This window comes from Dromiciops gliroides, chromosome 1, assembly GCF_019393635.1.
Source record: "Dromiciops gliroides isolate mDroGli1 chromosome 1, mDroGli1.pri, whole genome shotgun sequence".
Lineage (NCBI taxonomy): Eukaryota > Metazoa > Chordata > Mammalia > Microbiotheria > Microbiotheriidae > Dromiciops > Dromiciops gliroides.
Genome location: NC_057861.1, coordinates 215282567 through 215300870, shown reverse-complemented (window position 1 = coordinate 215300870; position 18304 = coordinate 215282567).

Sequence of the window (18304 nt, the reverse complement as noted above, 5' to 3'; positions counted from 1 at the left end):
TCATAAATTCTTCCCCAACCATAAGTTTGATAGCTTAAATGTCCCAGGTTCTTTTCATTTGAATGCTTTGTATTTTCTGGTAACCTCCATGGCTTCAAGTAGAATTGGACTACCATTCAATTAAATAATAACTTCCTTGAAAAGAAGAGGGGGAATTTTGGGAAAGGAAGAGAGATTACAAATACACAAGAAATATTTACCCAGTGATTATATATTTTCATTTTATTTTTATTTTTAATTTCTTTGGGTTTCATTTCCCTACTTTCTAAAATGTCAATATTAGTATTTAGTTACCAACCTCATCAAATATAGATTATGTAAGATTAACTCCACTTTTCTTGAGAGAGCTATTGCACATTCCTTCATTCAAGTGGAAATGAGTATCATCAACTCCCTTATTTGTACAGATGGATTGGGGGTAAGGATTAACCTTGGCTAAAACAAGTACTTTTTGGCAAGTCACTTTCAAGAAGCATCTGTATAGTATCACTGAAATTGTATGTTACATAAAAAATATTTTTTACCATTTTTTTTCCCTTGGAAGCAGTTCCTAGGGGGTAGGAGGAAGTGTAAATTTACGTAAAATCTTTTGAGACACTTCAGAAATGTGTATAAACATGGGGTGCTGTTCCAAAGAGAGTCTGTTGTGGTAATTATGCTCTCTATGAGTACTGATTCCACTAATTAAAAATTGTAAGTTCTATCAAGATTATTTATTGATACCTATTTACTGACTTTTGCCATTTCTATAGCTCAATAGTTTGTGTTTTTATGCTCCTTTCTGAATGGTGGTAATAACTGTAAACAAAAATGAAAGAAATATAAGAATCTTGATGGATTAATAAGCCCATATCAACCCTTTTATCTCTATACAAATGAATCTAATTCTACATTCGTGTCATATTAAAATGAAATGTAAATTAGCTAGTAATTTTTGGACATTTTCCACCTGAATTATCATGGATCATGTGTCTCTTTAGATTTTGTAGATGACCAAATGATCCAATAATTAAGGCAGGATTGTCAGAAAGAAAAAGAAACTTGAGTGCCCATTTTATCACTTCTGTTGATGAAATTATGTTGATAATCATCATTTGCATTTCTCATGAAGTATAGACTCAGGCAAATAAATTATTCTTATGGGCTAGCTCATCTACATCATTGCATCAATATTAATGAGCTCGACTTTTTTCTATTCAAGAAGTACCTTTAAAAAACTAAATTCCATAATACATTATTATTCCTATCTTATTGATGGCAGACAAACACAGATGGAAAATTAACTTACACAGCTCAATGAGTCACACTTTAGAACAGGAAGGATCTAGCTTGGCATGCTTTTTAAATCCAGCAATATTTGTAAATAGTTTTCAAAACTCATTAGACCAGCAAAAGCTCAATTTGTTCCTCAAAATTTATATCAGCTCTACCTAAATTTTACCAAATGTGCTACCCCTTGTTAACCATTCCGTTCTAATAATCTCAGTAAGAATCTACCAATCAAAATATACGTATTCTAAATTTCCCAACATAGATGCTCATTAAAAGAAAATAAAGGGACTAGAAAGAAAGAAGCACTCCAGGTTATGTTAAAATTGATTTCTGAAATAAAAAGAGAACCGAGGATGAAGTTACTGAGCCATCTGTGATTTAATTAGCAATGATAGTATTCACATATCAAACCAGATCACATGACTCCTCAGAAGTCAGAGACAAGGAGTGATTTACTGAAATGATTTTTATAACAAAAATAATTTCAAAAATTATAGCAACTTATTTTGAACATAATTCAACTGGACAAGGCAAGTCAACTGACTAGTTAGCTTCTCCCAGACATTCTTTAATCCAATGCTAGGCATTCTTTCCTCTAGGTGTTATCATTTGTAACCAGAAAGTAGACTGGGAAAAAGGAACTTGTGGACAGAGGTTAGCTCATTCCTCATTTTCCTTAGCAGATTGCCTCTAACTAAAGAGAAAGAAAAGGGATCTTAACTTAACCTCTGACTAACCTTTCTCCAGTTGCAAGAAAGGAGAAATTAACCTCTGCTAAACCCCACTTTCTGCTTAGCCTTTGGTCAATCCCCTTTTCTTCTAGAAAGGGGGACTTAGCCTTTTGAAAAATCCTTTAATGTTATAATTATTTTATTCTTATAATTATATTTTACTAAATGATAACGTATTTTCAATCTATATTTTCATTAAATTTATGGGTAATCTAAACCAAAAAGGACAATTTTAGTGTGGCTTAGTTTAAGGCTAGTTCTTCCTAAAGAAGGGAGCCTAACGCTATCATCAAACTAAAAATAAATCAAAGTAATAAAAAGCTAATTTGTTTTTCACTGATCAGAAACGCTAATAAAGATCTGTGTTTTGTTTTATTTTTAACTATTCTTAAGATCCACAGAGAACTACAACCTCTGTGCTATTCAAACAACGAACGAAAATTTTCAGTTGTTAAGACTCTTAAAATCATACAGTTTGAATCATGATAAAACAATATTAGAAAATGCACTTTTGAATTTGACTAGAAATGTATCAGTGAGGAGTCATGTATATGCCTGTCACCCCAAGTGAAAGGAAAGATTTATCTTTAAAAGTAGTTATAGTAAGTTGAATCTCTTGATCTTTTTTTTTAAGTTTTATTTTTACAATTTATCAGAATAGAAGGACCAGGGAAACAAAGGAATTATTCTGTGATTTCCCTTATTTCTTTTACAGAGTTAAAACAATCAAACTTCTCATATATTGGAGAAAATATTATCCCCATATAATTCCTTTTTTTTATTCCTTATCATGGAATGTTTGTGACCCTGGCATTTTGATGGCTGTTATCCTTTCTCAAAGAAGACCAAAATGACATGACTAAGTTAGAGCCAAGTTACACTGTGTCTGACTGGGACTGATCAGAACAGTATGAGCTTGGAATAAATACTCTACCACGGATTGGGCACACATAGCCCATATGAACATTTAGGGGTGAATTCTCTAAATTTGTTCATCTTTTTCTTTTGAGCTACTTCAAATATTCTTTGCTCATAGAGCACAGCACCTTCTCTGATCAGGGTGTGCTATTCTGGCTGTCCTATGTCAGGGTCTCCCATGTCATGCTAGAAATTCCAGAGTTTTAAAGAGAGACCTTGAGAGTCCTCATATCACTTTTTCTGACCACCATCTGCTTGCCTTGTGTGAGTTTACTGTAAAACAGTCTTTTAGGACTGTGTATGTTTGGCATTGAAACACTGTGTTCAGCCCATCAGAGTTGCCCTTCATATATGCTTCCCCCCTTTTATATGCTTCTCTTCAGTTTTACATTTGAAATACAAATTTTCTATTCTTCTCTGGTCTTTTTATCCAAAACACTTGAAAGTCTTCTATTTCTTTAAATATCCAGTTTTTCTCTCCTGAAGGATTATACTAATTTTTTGTTGGGTAGTTATGCTTGGTTATAATCTTAGCTCTTTTTCCTTTCAGAACTTCTTATTCCAAGTCATCTGCTCCTTTAAGTTAGTAGTTGTTAAATCTTGTGTAATCCTAATGGTGTCTCTACAATACTTGACTGGTTTCTACCTACTTGAAGTATCTTTTTATTATCCCTAGGAGCTCTTGAATATGGCTCCAATAATCCTTGGAATTTTCCTTTAGGGATTTCTTTCCAAAGGTAATCATTAGATTCTTTTAATTTTTATTTTACCATCTTGTTCTAGGACATTGGGATATTTTCATTTACAGTTTCTTGAAATATGTCTAGGTACTTTCTTTGATCATGGTTTTCAGGCATTCTAATAATTATCTCTCCAATCTATTTTCTAAGTTTGTTGTTTTTATGATGAGATGTTTCACATTTTCTCCTGTTTTAAAAACATTTTAGGGGCAGCTAGGGGGCACAGTGGATACAGCAGTGACCCTGGATTCAGGAGGACCTGAGTTCAGGTCTGGTCTCAGACACTTGCCACTTACAAGCTGTGTAACCCTGGGCAAGTCACTTAACCCTCATTGCCCCGCAAACACACATACACACGTGTATATATATATTTACACACACACACACATACACATATATATATATATATATATATATATTTAACTTTGTTCTATTGTTTCCTGATGTCTCATGGAGTCATTAGTTTATAATTGCTCAATTATAATTTTTAAGAATGATTTTCTTCAATGAGCTTTTGTACAACTATTTCTAGTTGGCAAATTCTTTTTTAAAGAGTTATTTTCTTCAGAATTTTTGTACCTGTACCAAGCTATTATTGTGTGTGTGTGTGTGTGTGTGTGTGTGTGTGTGTATCTGTGTTACTCTCATTTCTTTTCCCAATTTTTCAGCTACTACTCTAATTTTTAAATCTTTTTTAACTTTTCAAGAAATCTTATTGGGCTTGTTAAATTTATGTTTTTTTTTTCCTTTCAGGATCTTTTGGCATAGTTGTTTTCTCCTGAGTTTGTGTCTTGATATTCCCTGTCACCATAGTAGCTTTTTATGGTTCTGTTTCTTTTTCAAATTGTTTTCACTGTCCTAAGCTTCAGGGTGTGTTTGTTTGCTTGCTTGTTTGTTGTTGTTGTCATTGTTGTTGTTTTGCACTGGTGTTTTCAGAGCTAGCTGGGGATTTGAAAATTTTTGGTACTTCCAAGGTGGTGTGATACAGAGAGAGGTGTGGGCACTGCTCACTTAGGACCATAAATGATATTTCTTCTTAAGGTCCCTACTACTCCCTTGTGACCAAAGGTAATATTGCTCCTCAGGGTCCCTGATTCCTTATGACTGCAAGCAATAGTAGAACTGTGACCCAGGACTGTGTATGGGCAATGAAGTTGCCTAATAGCACCCTCTCATGTCGAGTACTAACACAGGAGTCCCCTGTATGCCCTTTCTGATGAGTTGCCTGATCCCCTTACATAATCTCTGTTTTGAGAGCTCCCAAAATTGCTACTACTACTGTTGTGGCCACCTCCAAGGCCCATAGATGGTGTTGCTACCAAGTGGGTGGTGTTAAAATATTTTTGAATTGACTAGGCCTAATTTTGGGAGCTAATCTGACTGGAGGACTAAACTGGGGACTGTTGACTGTTTGGCTATCTGACTGCTGTTAATTTAATGTGGGCCGTTTATAAAGTTCCACCAACACTGCTCCCAAACCGATAGACTAAAGATTAAGAAGCCTCTTAACCAAATAATCCAAGCAGAGTTTATTTATGAGATACTGTTGAAAATTAAGAATACAGAGAAATAAAATGTATAACCTGACTGCTTTCCTGCGGTCTCTTTCCAGGATCTCTCTTTCCCACCTGCTTGGCTTGAACTTCTTGAATACAATAAGGGCCTTAGCTGCCTCCGGCCTCAGGGCATGATACACTTTCCCTGGTCAGCTATTTTCTTCTAACTCCTCTTAATCTTCACTTTCTCCAACCTGTACCCTGTGCTGACCTGCTTCTGTGCTCTCCGCTGCCTCCTGGTCAGTGTCTTCTGCTCCATCCTTGTCCGTGCTCCTCTCTAGTCACCCCTCTAGTCCCTCTATCTAGTCCATCCTCGAGTCAGCCCCTCTCCTGTCTCACTACCAGGTCTATATATACCTTTTCTTCTCTCCACTCAAATCTCAGGGCTTCCTTCGCCCCCACAGACCAAGCTAATCTGCTAACCAGAGCTTCTGCTGGTGGTGGTGGGGGGGTGCTCTCCAAGTTTCATGTGCCTCAGCACAGACTATCTGGGATCTTTCAGATAGCTCCGCTCAGGTCAAAGGGAGCTGGGGGCTTCCCCCCCCCCAGCTGTCTGACCTGGGGTCTTGCACAGCCCATGGGGCTTTTTCGCTCAGCTGAAGCTGAGGAGGATGAGGAGACACCCTAAGGGCCTAAGGCTTTCTAATCTCAGCCTAAAGGTAGGGTCCCCAAATCAAAATAAATTTCCACAATGGTCTACTGATCAGTCCCCATCTCAAAGTCACAGACCACTTCTTCTAACCTCCTAAGTTGTCTTGTGCTGGAAAAATGCTTCACCCTGACCCTTTGTTGTCTCTGTCTTTGAGGTATTATTTTAAAGTTATTTGGAGGAGAATGTTGGGAGAACTCAGCTGCTTCTTTTACTGTATCATCATTACCCTTGTAATGAAAAGGAAGGATTTTAAGAACAATTTTTGTGGTTTTGTTGTTGTTTCATTTCCCTCAGAGGTAAGACTACCTTGTATTATTTTGGGACCAGTCAGTCTGAGGCCCAGGAAGGGCTAAAATATATTTGGTGTCAACCTACCAAAAAATGTCTGAATTCATATTAGGAATAAAATATAGTAGAACATATATTAGACCTCAAATCAGAAGGGACTTATGTTTGAATCCTGCCTCTGACACAGGATATGCAGCCTGAGGAAGTTATTTGATCCTAGGATATTTCCCCATCTCCAAAATCAGAATGTCCCTAGTAGAATAAATGAGAAAAAAATTGTATGTAAAGTGGTTTGGCTTTGCAAATCTGAAAGTGTTATTTAAATGTCAGCTATTATTATTATGTAAAGTAGAATTTCTCCCAAAATAAAACGCATAAATCATTTGCTTCCTTGTTTCAAAAGAGAAATAAGGTCATTGTCAAATGGAAGTTTATTTTACCTTGAATTAATTCCTCAAATCTCTTGCTGACTCCCAAAGTTTAAACATCTTACAGGAAGCCGGACCATGTTTGTCATTTCATCTATGTGTGCAGCTGGGAGAATAGAGTATTCATTACCTCTACTCCCTTACAAATCATTCTGCCAAGAACACTTTTTAGTCTTCTGCCTTTTATTTACCTTTATTCAGAAAATCAACTACTTACGGGAGATTTTACAAAATTAAAATCTAGAATAAATATAAGTGAGGCTTATGTTTCTATTTTATTATTTCAAGACACTGAAGATTATTAGATTTTGAACTTGCTATCCTTAGCTCAAGATACTGAAAAATCCCAAAAAAATAGTTTAAAAGAATTTTGACTTCCTTCACCTGAAAAGTCCCTTATTATGATATATTGAGCCACCATCACCACTACTACTATCACCCTCATCCTGAGGAACAAACGCATACAAAATCTTTCTCCTAACTGTGATGGTGGGGATCTTTCTCTGTGTCCAAAAATTCTAGGTAGCCATTATCCAACAATAATTTCTATAATTTCTCTGTAATGTATTGGGTTTGATAGTCAGCACTTAGTGTAGTTATTGTGGATGTGTTTTTCTGCCTAGTGTTTAAATTGCTTTCAAATCAATGGATCACTTTGAAGTCATTTTGCCTGTAGGCATTATTAATTTTTTTTTTGAGGAAAAGGTAGATCAATAGAGTTTTTGCCTCACTCTTCATCTGTCTTAAAAAAAAAAACATTAGATCAGTGCTTGAATTTAAAAGAAAGGTGGCAATAATAAAAATGTATTAAACGGGCAACTAGGTGGCACAGTGGATAAAGCACTGGCCTTGGATTCAGGAGGATGTGAGTTCAAATTTCATCTCAGACACTCGACACTTACTAGCTGTGTGACCCTGGGCAAGTCAATTAACCCTCATTGCCCCACAAAAACAAAAAGAAAAGAAAAGAAAAATAAAAAGGCAAAATTCAAAAAATAATTATAGCACCTACCTCACAGAGAGTAATCAAATGAGAAAATGTAATGTAAAATATTTGCAACCTTAAAGCATTATACAAACTGTCATTCAGATAACTGGGATGATGATTTAACTTGTCTCTCATGATGCTGGATTCATCAACAACATGTGATAATGAAGGCTGATATAATCCCTTGTAGATGAAAAGTCTATCCAAGGCTAGCTAAATAAATCACATTGTTTAGGGAGATGCACAGATTATTTTTTTAATAGCATACTAATGAACTTCTTTAAAAGTTTTTTTGGGAATTAAATAAGTGCCACTAAACTCTTGCTGCCTAATTCCCTTCTTGCTTCATTTCAGTATTCTCAATTCATGCCTTATGGGGGTGGAAGGTAATACACTGGAGAGCAAGACAGCAATAGAGAGCTTCTGTCTTGATTATCCAAGTCTGTACAAGTCTGCACTATCTCCATGTATCACAGAGAACCTAGTTGTGTGTCTAAATAACAAAGACCTACATGATAAATGCTTTTTAACAGCCCCTAAAATGAGCCAATAAAATGACTAGAAGCTGGTTAACAAAGGGGTGATGGTACTGACAATTTACTCCTCAAAGTGGTGCTATTCACTCTTCCTTTTAATGCAGTGGTATTCTGTGAATTTCTTTTTTTTTTCTGTATTAACAGAGTTTGTTTGTTTTTAACAAAGAATCCTCTATCCTTTGTATTCTAAGATAATGCTTCCAGACATTTTAGAAGCTTAATGAACTTTCATAGTTAGGTCACTTTTTAAAATAGCTTGAGATCTATACATGGGGACACTTTGTTGACTTGGTAGAGATTTACATCTTTCCTTTGCTGTCCTTCCTTGAGAAAACCCTTGAACACTAGCCTGTTCAGAGTGATAATTTATAATAAGCTATGGCCACATACATCTTTCTCTACATGCTTCAGGGAAGAGAATATATTTTCTTTTTCCAGAAAATATCATCCACATCATAACATTGCATATTTATGCCATGAGTTATTGTGACACTGTAATAGTCCAGGAATATGAATGCATATACATTTCTTGGGTTGAAAAAATGAGATTGAACTAAAAAGATTCATTCAGTAGATCTAAGACTTAGACTTAAGACACTTCAATAGATCTTTGATCATATAGATACTTTTAAAATAATATAGTTTTCAACCCCTTCATATCTTTTGATCCTTTTTGACTCTTGTCATTGTCTTCCATAAAACCTTTGTAGGCCACCTACATTGATGGCATTTCTCCAGATCGTAGTAATGATACCACTGAAGCACAGGGACTATCCATGCATTATCCCTTCATCTTGATATATCATTGACTCAACTTATTTTCCAGTCAAACATGCTGGTTCAGTCCCACTAAAAGTGTTGTGTAATTTCCAAATTGCTGTATAAGAAAAAAAAATAACTTCCATATTCAACTTTTCTGCTATTCATGGAAATATGTAGATTTGGTGGAGTATGAAGTGAATTGAGGAGGAAGGAGACACATGTCTTTAAACAAATGATATCAGGAATTATGATGATGATGATTGATTGATAAAGCTATAGATTAGCAAGGGATTACTTCAGATCCAATAACATTTGAAAAGAATTTGCATTTTATTAATCAATTACTATCATTTTTAAAGGAATTTCTGTTTTTTAATCTCCTTATAGAAATAAATAAAGGAGTCAGTTTTCTCATGCCAAATAACCATTCCTCATATCATTTGTTCATCTCATATTTCAGTATCCATAATAACTAAGAGGAAGAAGACTATTATGAAAGTAGTGGAAGCATATGAACTTATATCTGTTAGGATGATATTGATGTTTATGAAAAATTTTATAAAATCTTCATATTACATCATCATGGACTTTCACGAAGGGTACAATACATAGATACATAGATACATAGATAGGGCAAAAGAGAAGAGAATCCAAAAATAGTTTGGAAAAGAACATTTAGAAATAAATGGGAAAAAAGAGAGGTCAAAGGTTTACACACTGTAAAAGTATCATTCTTAAATATGATGAATAATTTCTTTAAGAATAAATTCAGGGAGGCAGCTAGATGGCACAGTAGATAAAGCACCAGCCCGAGATTCAGGAGGACCTGAGTTCCAATCTGGCCTCAGACACTTGACACTAGCTGTGTAACCCTAGGCAAGTCACTTAACCCTCATCTCTCCATCAACAAAAAAGAATAAATTCAGAAGTTTAGGCAAATTACATTAAACAATAATATAATATGGAATTAAATTGGTTGTTTCAACTCACAGGAAATAACTAATTACTGATGTGAGAATCATTTCTAAATTATTTGTCTTCATATAGTCCCCAATATAGAACAAAAAACCCCTCAGTCTATATCATACTAAAAGAAAAGTACCCTAGGGGCAGCTAGGTGGCGCAGTGGATAGAGCACCGGCCCTGGATTCAGGAGTACCTGAGTTCAAATCCGGCCTCAGACACTGAAACACTTACTAGCTGTATGACCCTGGGCAAGTCACTTAACCCCAATTGCCTCACTAAAAAAAAAAAAGAAAAAAGAAAAAGAAAAAGTACCATGGAACTAAAGCTATGATATTGAATAAAAGCTTAAATGAACCTGACCTATTTAAATAGGCTATTGATCCCCTCAAATAGGAAATTTATAACTAGTCATTAATATTGTATATTAATAACAATTCTCAATGAAATTTAACTTATGTAAAGTAATCTCCACAACGAAGAAAACAAAAGAACTTAAGAAATTTCTTAGCCAGAAAAACAGATTTCATATTCAAATAGAGATAAAATACCTATCAAAGGGAAATACTATTTTAGTTTTCAAAATCATTAATAAGATTGTGTTATATAATTTAAGATTATCAGCAGTATCACCTCATAGAAAATTAAGGGGCAAAGTTTAAATAATCCTTGATATGACACCCAACTAAATAAAGTCATTTCAAGAACATTTAAGATAATTAAAAGATAAACAAATGGAAATATCTGTGAAGATTATTATAACAAACACTATCAATTATGGGGGATTTTCACATCTGGATTCTAAAATTATAGATTGATTTAAGAGGAAATATTCATTCAAATAAAGAAAACAAAGATAGGATGGCCATATGAACTAAATCACTTATACATAGAGGAAGAGAAGTCTTTGTTGGAGGTAATACAGTTTGGAAAGCATTAGGAAAATTATTGGAAAGCATTCTAAAGGAATCTGAAAGAAGGGAAAATAACAAAGCATTGTGAGGAAAATCTCCAACCTGACTGTAAAGCACAAAAAAATGGGATTAGGAGAGCATTAATAATGACCAGCCCATATGCTTATTTTCCCATCTCCCAAAAAGTATTAACATAGTCTATACATTATTATTAAAAGTATGAGAAAGAAGAAAGACTTTTGCAAAGGATAATATTGAAAACATCTTTAGAGCCCCATAATTGACTAAGAGATACAGAGAATATAAGTCACAGTTTATGTTTTGTTGACTAGATAAATAAGAATTTTATGTGGTAGAGCAATATGTTATCCTAATGATTCAGTGTTATGTCCCCTATGCACGTGCCACAAGCACATTCAATTATTAAAATATATGACAAAATAGAACCCCACAGGCTCATGACAATTGACTCCAAGTTTTGCTTTAAACTTAGTTGTTATTACTTCCTGAGTTTCCGACACTTGATTTTCCTTGTCCTTCTCGTAACAACAGAGAATATTTGATTCTATGGCTCTTTGATTATTTGACATAATGCCAAACATAAAACATGAAGATACAGTTCATGAAAAGCATTGGCCATTCTTCCGGAGAAAGAATAGTACAAATCCCAGTAGAAGTGATATTTTATGAATGGTCAGGACCTCCAGCTTCCCATATTGGCAGATATTTTGCTGATAGCATCAAGCCCTTGGACATTGTGGATACTTTTAAATAACATCCATAGTCAATAAAGAGGTTTTAGTTTAACTATCTACATCAACTTAATAAAGAATGCCCTTTGTTCAAATGATGATTTTTGCTGGATAAAACAGTTCTATGAGTTATTCATGTACCAATTATAGTATCTGGAAAGCAAACTATGTGTGGACCTAGAGTTGTGCCAAGAATTGAATGAAAGGAAGAGGAGAGGCTGTATTGCCCTTGAGAAAGTACAGTGCTTTTAGCAATGTCCATTTCTCTTGAAATAATTTGTCCTTGAAAAAAAATCATGTCTAACCAACAATTTTCTTTCCTTTCTTTTCCTTTCCTTTCCTCCCCTCTCCTGCTCCTTCTTTCATTTTGTCTCTTTCTTTCTTTCTTTCTTTCTTTCTTTCTTTCTTTCTTTCTTTCTTTCTTTCTTTCTTTCTTTCTTTCTTTCTTTCTTTCTTTGTTCTGGCCTTTTATTTTTCTTTCCTTTCTTCTGGGTAAATGCCATTTTACCCAGACTGAAAACTTAGGTACTATTGATTGGTTCAATCATATTACAAATCATCATAGGAGCTATGATTTTATCTATTCCAAACATAAGCTAGCTTGCCTCTCCTTGGTCAATCTGGTAGTTCCTTTAATCTTCTTCTTCTTCTTCTTCTTCTTCTTCTTCTTCTTCTTCTTCTTCTTCTTCTTCTTCTTCTTCTTCTTCTTCTTCTTCTTCTTCTTCTTCTTGAGGCAATTGGGGTTAAGTGACTTGCCCAAGGTCACACAGCTAGTAGGTGACAAGTGTCTGAGGCCAGATTCAGGTCCTCCTGAATCCAGGGCCAGTGCTTTATCCACTGCACCACCTAGCTGCCCAATCTGGTAGTTCCTACACTAATCAAGGCTGATCATATTAATGCCAAGGAGTGTAAACATCCTATCGGCATAGCTAATTGAAGCTTAGAACTTCTGAACTCTAGACATTTGTCAGCCTCAGGCTCACCAGTAAGTGGATAATAGATGGGAAAAAATTACATCTTTATTTTCACTAACCTCTAACTAAGATTTAGTATTTCAAAAAGTGGTCCATTGACTTCACCAGACTGCCAAAGGAATACAATATACACAAAACAGTTAAAGAATTTTTTTTTATTATTTAATGAATACATAGTTTAAATTAATTTTTATTTGAGGGGTTTTTTGACCCCATCTTTTGGCTAGAATTTTTTTTAAATCCTGGGTGCATGCACTGGCCTGGGGCTCTGCAAACTGCACAGTGCTCCACCCACTGGTTGTAGTCGTAGCCATGGTGCTGGCACCTCACATCATCACCACTCGCCAATGCCTACATGGGCCTGGCAAAATTATAATGATTGGAAGCCCAGTGAGGGCAGTCCTGTGACTGTCAGAGCAGCCAGCCAATTGGCTGGGGACTGTGTGTGGTCATCCTGGGGTCTGCTGGGAAGAAGGGAGGTTTTTCACCATTCTAGCTTGAAGCTAAGCTAAAAGGCGACAGGATGCTGCTGTGTGTTCTCAGCTGATTCCTGGGTGGTGGTGTTGTTCAGGTTGTATAATTTCCCTTTCCCCATTTTATTTCCTTTCCCTTAATCCTACTGATCCTGTTTGTGTTGGGTTTTTTTGTTTGTTTGTTTGTTTTTGTGGGGTTTTTTTAAAGTTCGTTCTTGTTAAATAAATCCTGCTCAGTTTTGAGGAAGGCTGTCAGTCTCCTTCCTTGCTCCAATATTGCAGCGAGCCACCTAGCTAACACTCACCAACTAAAACTTGGTCCCTGCAATAGACAAAAATCACACAGTAGGGAAGTGTGTGGATGGGTTGCAATCTGCATAATTGAAGAATCCAGATCTATAGAAGTAGTAAAGGAACAACTACATATATTTTTTAAAACATCTGCATACATTTGAAAAAAACATTTATATATCTTTGAAAAGTATTAAGAGAACCCTTACATGCCTTTAAAAAGTAGTAAACCACATATATATTTGTGTGTATACATATGTTTGCATATATACACACATATATTCAAGACAGTATTTATCCAGCCGATAGAAGGTAAGTTTACTCATGAATTATGCTTCATATTTTATTGCCACTAAAAGCAGATCATACTGAAATGATTATGATTGGTTATATATCACTTATTTATTGATTCTATTTGGAATTAATTGATTTTGTCCTGTAACTTCTTTAATCATACGATTCTGACTCTGAATTAGTTCAGAATTCAACTGGCCTATAATGGGTTAAGTTTAGAATTCCTGTTCTTGTGATGATCACTGTTCTATTTTCACCTCAAGGAATTTAGCTGACCTTGGGGGATGTGGTTTACCATAAAGGAGTCAGGTCTAATATCTTTACACCACCAAGAATGGTGTCTTCAAGTATGTCTGGTTTGCTGTCCAAAAAGTTTGGGCCATTATCTTGAAGGTGGAAGCAAAAAGTGAACACTTTTTAGTTACATGGGGGAAGGAGGAGGTTGTTAGCCCTTCATTACCAAACTTTGAACCAATTATGTTTTTCCCTCACCTCAACTGTGTAACCAATCAGGTTGTCCTCAATCCTATAATTGCACCTATCTTGTTCTGTTCTCTGTTCTGTAATACCTAAAATTTATAAAAAGAGAAGCTATCATTTTGTCTTGGGATCTTTGGCAAGCATCAGAACCATTGACTCTTTTATTGGCAGATTACATGCCCCTGTTAATAAAATAATATCTTGAATGGAGAAATGTGTTTTAGTCTACCTTTTGTTCAGTTTCATTTGCAATCTTACAATTGCTTTATTTACAATCTTTAAGCACATGCACATGGTTTCTTAATTCCCTTACAATACACCTCTATGCTCCCTGCAATCTATGATCTACAAGTTATATAGCTGCACCAGTTATAGTAGTAGAAAAGAGGAAGAAAAGGAAAATCCTAGAGACATCCTGAAGTATAAAACAATAGGATGTAGAGATCAGTGGATACAGGAAAATAATAAAAGGAAGTGCCAAAAATGACTGAAATGTTATAAATTGGGATAATGGTGGGGCTATTAATAGAAATATGAAAGTTGAATAAGTTGAAATATATAGGTTGGTTCTCAACTATGTTGAATTTGAGATGATGGAGTCAGAGGATATAGATAATAATGACTAGCATATTATACATACATATATAAATATACATGTGTCTATGTGTGTGTATACTTACACATACACACAGTTCTTTATGGATTGCAAATTGTTTTGCATATGCTATCTCATTTAAGCCTCGCAAGGGTCCTATGAAATGAGAGCTATTATTAATCTCATTTTATAGGTGATGAAACTGAGGCTGAGAGGTTAAATTATCTACCCAGAATTATACAACTAAAAAGAATTATAAGATCATATATTAGCAGCTAAAAAGGATCCTAAAGTTTATCTAGTTCAACCTCCTAATTTTGTAAGTGTAGAAATTAAAATTGATATAGGTCAAATGGCTTGCCTAAGGTTACATAGATAGTAGTAGAAGAGCTAAAACTTGAAACTATCTCCTCCAGTTTTATATACACTTCTCTTTCCACAATTTCCACAGTCTATTGGTTGTTTTATTTTAGAGACATTAGGATAAAGGGTTAAAATAGCTCATAAGAGACTCACTTTGAAGCACAATTCTGTAAGAAAACTGGAATTGGAAAAAACAGAAATATAAAATACTGTTCCTAAATAAAAGAAAAGTAATTTAGCAAAAATCAAAAGCAATGAAAATATAGCTCTAAACCTTACTAAAACATCAATTAATTACTAAAGCAGCAGACATTTATAAGAACATACCTTTGCCAAACACTTTGCTAAGTGCAAGGGATATGAAGGTGAAAATAAAATAATCCTTGCTGTGTAGGGGTTTATAGTCTATCAGGTGAAATGATAGATACATGTCTAGGTATATGCAATATAGTATGAATTAGAAAAGACCTGTCATTTCATCCTTCTACCAGTTCAAAGCAGCATCAAGTTTGCAAATTATAGTTTTAGAGAGATACCAAGTAAAGTGAGAGATTAAGTGACTTGTCAGTACACATCAAAGGCAGAATCTGAATCTAAGGCTTTCTTAGTCCAATTTCAAGTCCCTATAAATAACATCCTGCTGTCTCTCACAGAATTTGTTATGTTTATATTCATACATATATACATACAGAGCTCTCTATAAACACATGCAAACAATAAATATAAGGTCATTTCTGGAGTGGGAGGATGTAACATCTGAGGAGATCTTAGAAGGCACTGAGGTTTAAAAGATCACTTTTGTTAAACTTTGAAGGAAGCTAGAAATTCGAAGAGACAAAGGTGTCATACAGGAATGGAGAACATCCTTATAAAGGCATGAAAATGGCAGATGGCATGGTGAGAAACATCAGGGAAGACAGTTTAACTGGAGCTTGGAATGAGAAAGGAGAGTAATGGTGTATAATCCTGGAAAGGTAGGTTGCATACAGACTGTGAAGGTCTTTAAATGCTGAACAGAGATGTGCGTATTTCAAAGGATTGCAGTTCAAATATATTTCACATTATTACAAGATGATTAGACAACCAGATTAAATATGCTTGCACTTTTGATGTCTTTGTGAATAAAAATATGCTTTTAAAACCAGGCATAAATCATGATCTTTTAAAATTCATCAAATTTATTGGTACGACATAGTATTTTCAATTTACCAGATTTCATTTTTAGAATTCAGAATTTCCTCAAAAATCAAGATATTTATTTATTTTTATGTATGCATGCATGCATATATGTATGTATGCATATGTATATAAGTATATATGTGTGTCCCACCTTACAATTAAAGGTGTGTGTGTGTGTGTGTGTGTTTCCACCCCTGATAACCTTATCATGGATACAAAGTTGCTAAAAACTTGAATTTTTAAAAGGCATTAATTTCCATTAGAAGGATGAGAATGAGAGAGGCACAGACATTTGATGGATAAAAAATTCAGGCTTCTACTTAGAGAGATACATAGGCATTGCACAGTATGGTTTAGCAAGACATCTTGAGGTTGAGTGGTACTGCTGAGATTAGTTATCAGGAGTATCCAGAGGAGAGAAATGTTTGCAAAGCTTTTGTGCACAGAGCCCTGTTGGTGTGGGTATGGAGAGACAGGATAGAACAGGCTGTTTGCCAGCTGTCTACTAAGAGATACACAGGCAGCCAACAAGATCATGGATGCCTACTGTGTACAAAGTAATGAATGAAGAGGGAAATGAGCAGAACCAAGAGAACATTATATGCAGTAACAGCAATATGGTTTTAAGAAGAACTTTGAGCAAATAAGTCATTTTGACTATTATAAATACCAAAATTAACTATAAAGGACATATTAAGGAAGATGCTATATGCATCCAGAGAAAGAACTGATAAATAGAAGCACATAGAGAATGATTTAATATATGTATGTATATGTATGTGTGTATATGTATGTATATGTGTGTATGTGTGTATACATATTTGTTTAATGACAGCTATCTCTAGGGTGGGGACAGAAGAAAAAAGAAATTTACATGATAACTATTAATATTTAAAAGGAATTGCAAGTTGTATATAAGAGATTAGCAGTTTCATGTGCAATTATCTTTTTTCATTATAGTATGCTGTGTAAATGTTTGTTTTATTCCATAAATGAAAAATAAAATAAAGACCCCAAAAAAGCCCAAGAATGTAATGAATGAAATGGTAGGGTAGAAAACAGGAAAAAGAGGGAAACATACAGGCATGTGCAAAGCAAATATATTAGCTAAAACATTATACTGGGAATTGAATCCATAAGTTCTTGGTGTACGTAAGTAAATGAATGATAGATAAATTATAGGGCTAATAAAAAAGTATCCTAAAAGTGATCAGTTAGAGTAGTTTTGAAGGAGATGATGAAAATGGATGTATAGGTGGTAAAGGGAAGGAAGGTCATTTCAGCTCAATATTGTAAACTAAATAACTGAGGCACACATAAGAGTAGAAATCTCATTTTACTCTTATCCCCTACACATAACACAGCAACTCACACATAGTGAATGCTTAATAAATATTTATTGAATTGTTGAATTCAAGAGAAAAGAGAGGGGTATGACAGCAAAGGCCAAAGCCCACAGATGCATAACAATAACTCTAGCCCTTCTTTAAATTTGATTGTTTCCACTTCCTGAGATTCTGACAATATTAGTTCCTGGCCCTCCTCATCTTTCAAAAGAGGAGTTGTATGATGATCTCTGAAATCCCTTTTAGCCCTAAATCTATGATCCTATTAGCCTGACTGTTCCTTCTTAATTTCCTTTCATGTTTCCTCTTTCTCCTCCTTACAGAGCAAATGAGATTCTTTCCTGAGACTAAACTTATTCACTTTCATTCTCTCAACTTCCTTTTACACTGCCCTCTGATTTGAAGATCTCATGGACTCCTATACTTTCAACTATCATTTCTTTGGAGATGGTTTAAAAATCTATATATTCAGTGCAAATCTCCCACATGGACCTTTGGATCAAATTTCCTACTTTCAGTTGTACATATCCACCTTAATATCTACAAGATACTCCAAAGGCAACTTGACCAAAACTGAATATAGTATCATCTTCTCTAAACCTCCCCCTCTCCCACCTTCTCACTTTTTACTATCTGTCACTATCCTCATATATTTCTTCCTAATTATACAATACTAGCTTGACCTTCTCCAATACCCTTTTATCTATTCTCATCCATTGGAGTGGAGCAAAACCCTTGTAGATTCATCATTCCTATCCCACTAAATCTTAATGATATATATATTCTCAAATGTGTGTCCTTTTATTATA